The sequence below is a fragment of the Limulus polyphemus genome, unplaced genomic scaffold (genome assembly GCF_000517525.1).
Source record: "Limulus polyphemus unplaced genomic scaffold, Limulus_polyphemus-2.1.2 Scaffold1020, whole genome shotgun sequence".
NCBI lineage: Eukaryota > Metazoa > Arthropoda > Merostomata > Xiphosura > Limulidae > Limulus > Limulus polyphemus.
The window spans coordinates 242,955-250,257 of record NW_013666630.1 but is presented as its reverse complement, the minus strand read 5'-3'; positions in this window follow the sequence as shown (position 1 = coordinate 250,257).

Below are 7,303 nucleotides of genomic sequence, written 5' to 3'. Positions count from 1 at the left end.
TTCTTGACCATTAATCGTCTTCTGTGACATACTAGTAAGGTTACAGCATAGTTCACTTCTTGACCATTAATCGTCTTCTGTGACATACTAGTAGGGTTACAGCATAGTTCACTTCTTGACCGTTAACCGTATTCTGTGACATACTAGTAGGTTACAGCATAGTTCACTTCTTGACCGTTAATCGTCTTCTGTGACATACTAGTAGAGTTACAGAATAGTTCACTTCTTGACCATTAATCGTCTTCTGTGACATACTAGTAGGGTTACAGTATAGTTCACTTCTTGACCATTAATCGTCTTCTGTGACATACTAGTAGGGTTACAGCATAGTTCACTTCTTGACCGTTAACCGTATTCTGTGACATACTAGTAGGGTTACAGCATAGTTCACTTCTTGACCATTAATCGTCTTCTGTGACATACTAGTAAGGTTACAGCATAGTTCACTTATTGTCCGTTAATCGTCTTCTGTGACATACTAGTAGGGTTAAAGCATAGTTCACTTCTAGACCGTTAACCGTATTGTGTGACATACTAGTAGGGTTACAGCATAGTTCACTTCTTGACCGTTAACCGTATTCTTTGACATACTAGTGGGGTTACAGCATAGTTCACTTCTTGACCGTTAACCGTATTGTGTGACATACTAGTGGGGTTACAGCATAGTTCACTTCTTGACCATTAACCGTATTCTGTGACATACTAGTAGGGTTACAGCATAGTTCAGTTCTTGACCGTTAATTGTCTTCTGTGACATACTAGTAGGCTCATAGCATAGATACTTGAGGTGTACGTTCTTTCATTGATCTGATTTATAAATGACTTAAATTAAAATTTACTTGTTTAATTTTTTTCACACCATAACAAGATGACATATGTAACGTCTAGATCAACCGGCTTGATGAGCTTTGGTATTAGGTGAAAGGCATCATCGGCACTGGATAGGCAAATGTAGTGTATTTGACATATTATCAACATTTTATCTTTTTTTTTCACTTATGAGTTCTTAGAATTGCATGTAACTTTACTAGGGAAGTAAGTGAAAAACTATAGTAAATGAAATAAACTGTCAGACGTCTTCATATTAGAAAAACTGTTTTCGATATATTTATGCGTCCTCTTCAGTCTCACGTTGTCTTCTGGCAGGAAAACTGGTCATCAACGACTACTCTACATGATGACAGAACTTCGAATTCTCTTATATCTGGGGAAGAGCGAGTCACTCTACCTCCCTCTGCTTTGTGAAAAGGTGGTGCATATTTTTATTTTATATGGATACCCTACAAAGCCTCTAGGAGGGCTATCATCCTGAAAAGTCCTCAGGGAGGTTTTAAGAGGCCTAATGATAAATCAACCCATGTTTATCTTAAACAAATATTTGAGTCTGACAGTAATAACGATGCAAGGTACAATATTATATTCTTATCTGCATGCCCATACATGATTTCACTTGAAAACCATGCTGTTTTGAAAAATCATTTTTAGTACAAATATACCTTCATATTTCGTTTCTGTAAATAAATATTTTCAAAACAAAAAAAAAAAAATTATAAAAGTACCTTGACGATTAAAACTTTTATCACACTGTTTATTATTGGTGGTCATATTGCAAGAAAAGTATTATTTTATCCAGTTTTATGATGACATGGTAGGCTAAAATATTACCCTATCCCTTAACTAAAAATTTCGTACACGTGTAAAGGAATAAACTAAAGGCTTTGAAAATGAAAAATATACCTTAATTAACATATTTTCAGCATATATATACCTAGAAAAATGCAATATTGTAAACAGATGCTCTTAGTATCATTTTTATCTCCTTAGCAAACAATTTCTTCTCATAGCAACCGCTACCTGGGGGGTTTTAGAACCGTACGTTGTTTGAAAATTTTGTGACACTCTCTGCTTTAAGAGTTTGTGAGCATTTTACTTATTTTCTTGACACACATTGTGCTATTTTTTGTGATGACTCGTCTGAAAAAAACCTACAAAAGAAATCTACAAACGCCTATTATAATTGGCCTGGCGCATATTTCATTCTCGCTGTGCACTACTTGGTCATTTACAGAAAGGGTTAAAATGCACTAACACATTTATACATCTTAGTACTTTGACATAATTAGACTATTTTTACCTTAAAAATAGATTTAAATGTGTCTCTGATGCTTAATTTCATTTTCAATTGTTTTGCATTATTGTTCTTAGATGCAGATCTACAATGGCGGATGCAAAACGTTCAGGCACACCTGACCTTAAGCTACTCAGCAGCAGCTTCAAAGGGCCAAATCATCATAAGCAGACTTTATCAAAGTACATTATGATCCAGAAGTGACCAGGCAATGTATTTCATGCCTTATGATAGTGATAGAGACTACATGAGTCACTATCACTATCATAAGGCGTGAAATGAGATATACATATTATCTTTGAACATGTGCTCTCTCCTTCTCTCTCTTCCACAATATTCAAGTAAACATTTATGTTACACTGACAAACTGAGTTATTATATTCGTAAGTTCAGATATTCTTAGATACTCATGAACATAGATTAAAACTGTTTATCCTAACATCTCGCTTTTGTTACACGTGTCATAGTCTGCACACAAGTGCTGTATTATAACTGAGCTCTTCTTAAAGAAAAAAAACTGTACATATTTTTAGGATGTCTGTGCAGATGGAAACTAGTGAACACGACATTTGCAAGGTTTTTAGATATCTAAACAATGGTTACTATGCAAAGAAATCGTTTGCTAAGGGCTGTTGAAAATATCACGATGACGCGAAATAGAAAAAATCGTGCTTTTTTGATGATTCAAAAGTCATGTACAATGATAAATGCTGCAAATTCTTACCAAAAAGTTTTATGTTAATTTAATCTTTTAAGGAAATATTACGTTAAGTGAGTTAGGGTATTGTTATCGCCTATAATGTCTATTTGAAATTAAAACACACAATGTTTTTGATCTTAATTATACGGCTGATAATACAGTTTTAATCATTCCGATATCTTAATCACTTTATGAGTTAAAGAAAATTATATAATTTTTATTAGTGAATAATGAAGAATTTCAAGATAAACAGAACACAAAAAACTAACAAACGAGCCTCCCAGTAGCACAGCGGTATGTCTGCGGACATTACAACGCTAGAATCCGGGTTTCGATACCCGTGGTGGGCAGATCACAGATAGCCTATTGTGTAGCTTTGTGCTTAATTACAAACAAACAAAACTTACAAACGAAGCAGCTATATTATACGAAAACGTGGTTTTATCATAAAAAATTAAATTTTAGCCAAAGTAACATATTCTAACATGCTTTATACCCACATTATTGTTGAACTCAAATTTTTGCCCACAAAAGACTAGGATTGTTTCAGAAACAGGCCTATAAAACCTTCTGTGTGGATTTTCCAAAATGGTGGCTACCCTAGAAATGTTAGAGAGGGTCCAAATAAACGAAAAATATGTTTAAAAAAATTTAAAATAGGGTTAATCTTGCTTTTACACACATAATAAAACTTTTGGTAGAATGTTACTAGTCATTGTTATCAAACATTCTCGAAAACATTTTTACACAAAAAATAACGTGCGTTAATATATCATTGATCTTGTTATCACATATCTCAAAAAACGTCTTATCAAAGAAAAGCATTCGTTTGAATCTCTGCAGTGGGCATGTTACAATTAGCCCATTGTTAAGCTTTGCGCTTGATGACAAACAAAGAAGACAACCCGTCCGCAACTAGAGCGTAGCCTGTTGAAAGCGGAAGTAGAACTACAAGCAAACATAAAATCAGATATATCCAGTCCAAATCCATGTCTTTACAAACATACAATTATTATATTTTTGTCAAACTATTGGTTCAACAATTTACATATAGGATAATTCAGACTTGTTTTTATAGATTAGAATTTAAGAGCGATTTTATTTATTTCTGTTTTATCAAGCTAACTTTAAAGTGATAATTTTCATCCAAATTCATTAATAAGTATTGAAACATCAAATCCGATCGTCACAATCAAACAAGCTGTATTAACTTAAACTCAATCAACTTCGAAGTTAAAATCTTACTTAAAAACCACTGATGAACAAAACTGACAAAAATCAAGGTGGTGGTAGAACTTAGGACGTTTTGATAAATAGTAGACGGGAGATGGTGAGCATGCTTGAAAACAGCTCTTCATAAAACTGGCTGAAAATACCTTAAAACCTCATCAGCTTATCGGGCTGAATAACCAATCACTCGCATGCCAAATCATCTAATGGATTATCAGTTGCTTGAAATAATACTAATACCTCATTAGCAGTAACAGGTTAACCTTCTAGCGATCATTTCATTTATCAGGAAAACGATGCTAGTTTCGAACCCAGTTCAAATACCTCACGTGAACATGCCTGATTTAATAAATGAAATTATTGTGGTGTGATCGTGTGGATTGTAAACATGAAAACATAAAATGAATTATGTAGTTGTAGTTATATTCTTTCCTGAAAGTACTTAATTTTGATTAATTGTTTTGAATGGTTGACTACATTTTCAACTTTTTATTTTTGTTTAACTGTTTTGAATGGTTGACTACATTTACAACTGTTTGTTTTTGATTAACTCTTTTGAATGGTTGACTACATTTACAACTGTTTGTTTTTGATTAACTGTTTTGAATGGTTGACTACATTTACAACTGTTTGTTTTTGTTTAACTGTTTTGAATGGTTGACTACATTTACAACTGTTTGTTTTTGATTAACTGTTTTGAGATATACTAATGCTGGTAACTAATATGTACGCTTTTCAATCTTCTCCCTTTTAAAACATTTTGTTGTTAGCCTTCAAACTTACTGCCATATTGGAAATTTTCTTTCTGTCTCACAATGAAGTCATAATTAAAAAACACATTAGAGTGATTATTGAGAATATTTGACATTTTGTTATTTTATCGTGGACTATATATATATATACTACCATTCGTATATTTACATTGATGTGACTTCAACGATTTCCTGAAATAAAATTGTAGAAACAAAAAGCGTTGCATATTTGTTTTGTTTTTTTTTGTTGTTGTTTTTATTTTTTGTAGAAAAAAAAAATACAGTAAAATACCTCTTTCGGTATCCACTTGCAAACCAGAAACCAAAACGTCTTTTATTAAGAACTTTTACCGCGTTCACTGACCTTGAAAGTAATCTTCCACTAATTACTGTCGCATAAGCAAACTCCGTTTTTGACAACTGCATATAACTGAAGAATCACAAGTACAACACAATAGTGAACTTTTAGTTAAAAAAGTGTATTATTAACTACAACGAATACATTTCTAAAATATACAATTCTGCAGAGCATTCAATGACATTATAAGAGATAGTTATGGACTGATGTATAGAGTATATAAACCTATTATCAAACTTTCATGGGTTGGTGGATTTTCTCCAGTTTGTTAACACGACCTCGGGTCTTAATTTTTGAAATCCTCGAAAATATTGGTATGTCAATGTCCAGAAAATGAGCTTCAGACACTTGAAAATTTGATAATAATTATAAGGTGTATGACGAAATCAAGAAAAAAGAACTTTATAAATGATACATATCTAAGGTATTTTTATCTAAATTGTAATACGCTCACATTTGCAACTGTTTGGACAGGATTTATTATTTATTCACAAGCTCCTTTTTCGATAGACACGCTATAAGAAACGTAAGAATAATTTCAAGATTTTTTTCTAATAACTGGCTAATAATATATCTTAGTTTTGTTTTTGTTTTAAAAAAAGAAAGAATTCTGTTATTTGAACAAATTAACAATGGGACTTTTTACGTATTCTTCATGAGTAATAGGAAGTCCAAAAACTCCAAATTATCATTATTATCTTATCTTAGCAGATCAAAATGTCAGTAATTACTGGTTCTGGTATGTTTAGTTTGTCTCGTTGTTTTAAAGACCAAACTCTTATTTTTCTCAAAATGAGTCATGTCAAATTGTTCAGATTTGTATTGGCCAGGGGTTCGATTCCCCGTGGTGGACACAACAGATAGCCTAATGTGGCTTTGCTCTAAAAGTAAACATACAAATGTGCTGGCCTATTACAATGGACATCAAATCATTTTAACCTAACTTTGAAGCATTCATTGAAGGTATAAAACCTCTAAGTTTTCTTACGATAATGGAAAGATGGAACTATGAGTTTCACACACGCAATAAACAAAACGTGTTCTAAGATATTATGTTTAGTGACACAGTTACCATCATCAGGAGTATGGAAGTATGGCCTAGGCTGAGCGACACAGTGTAGCCGCTTCTGGTATAATTCAAAAGCCTAATGTTATTTTTCACATTTTCTTGTCCATAATCTCGTTTTTAAAATTAATACTTTTTAAATAGTTAATACTTCAAAAATGAATAAGGAGACGTAGAGGGTTTCAACTAAGGAGTTTACCAGACAATCTTCTATATAATTGCGTTTTAAAATAATACAACTTGAGAGTACGAAAACGTTAGAGTGCTTGACTCGCAATCTGATGGCCGCGGCTTCAAATTTCTGTCCCACCAGGCAAGTCACTTCTGGTAGATTCGGCCCGGCATGGCCAGGTGGATAAGGCGCTCGACTCACAATCTGAGGGTCGCGGGTTCGAATCCGCATCCCACCAAACATGCTCGCCCTTTCAGCCGTGCGAGCGTTATAATGTGACGGTCAATCCCACTATTCGTTGGTAAAAGAGTAGCCCAAGAGTTGGCGGTGGGTGGTGATGACTAGCTGCCTTCCCTCTAGTCTTACACTGCTAAATTAGGGACGGCTAGCGCAGATAGCCCTCGTGTAGCTTTGCGCGAAATTCCAAAACAAACAAACAAAACTTCTGGTAGATGTTATTAGATAATTATCATAGTGAAAAAGTGTAAGTTATATTTTCTTGAAATTCTATAGGTTTTTTAATGAAAATTTCCCAGTAATTATTTATAAAAATTTCAAGGTCCTAAGTTGAGATTTTTAAAGTGCTAAAGCATTAGACTTTTTGTTTTCTTATAATCCATGCCGGTAAAATTTAATAATCATCAACTAAGCAATAAATTCTCATTTCGACTAGTGAGTTTCTTCCTAGTTTTTCATGAACAATCAACTTAAGAACATTTCGAGAAACTATTTGTTTTCAAAGATCATGTTTTTATTATTTCTATAGTAATTAGAATGTAAGCATAAATCTAAAAATAGCTTCACCTTGATAGATTTCAAATTCAGTGCGACGCAAAATATATTTTAATTTCAATCTGCAGGTCGCGGGTTCGAATCCCCGTCCCACCAAACATGCTC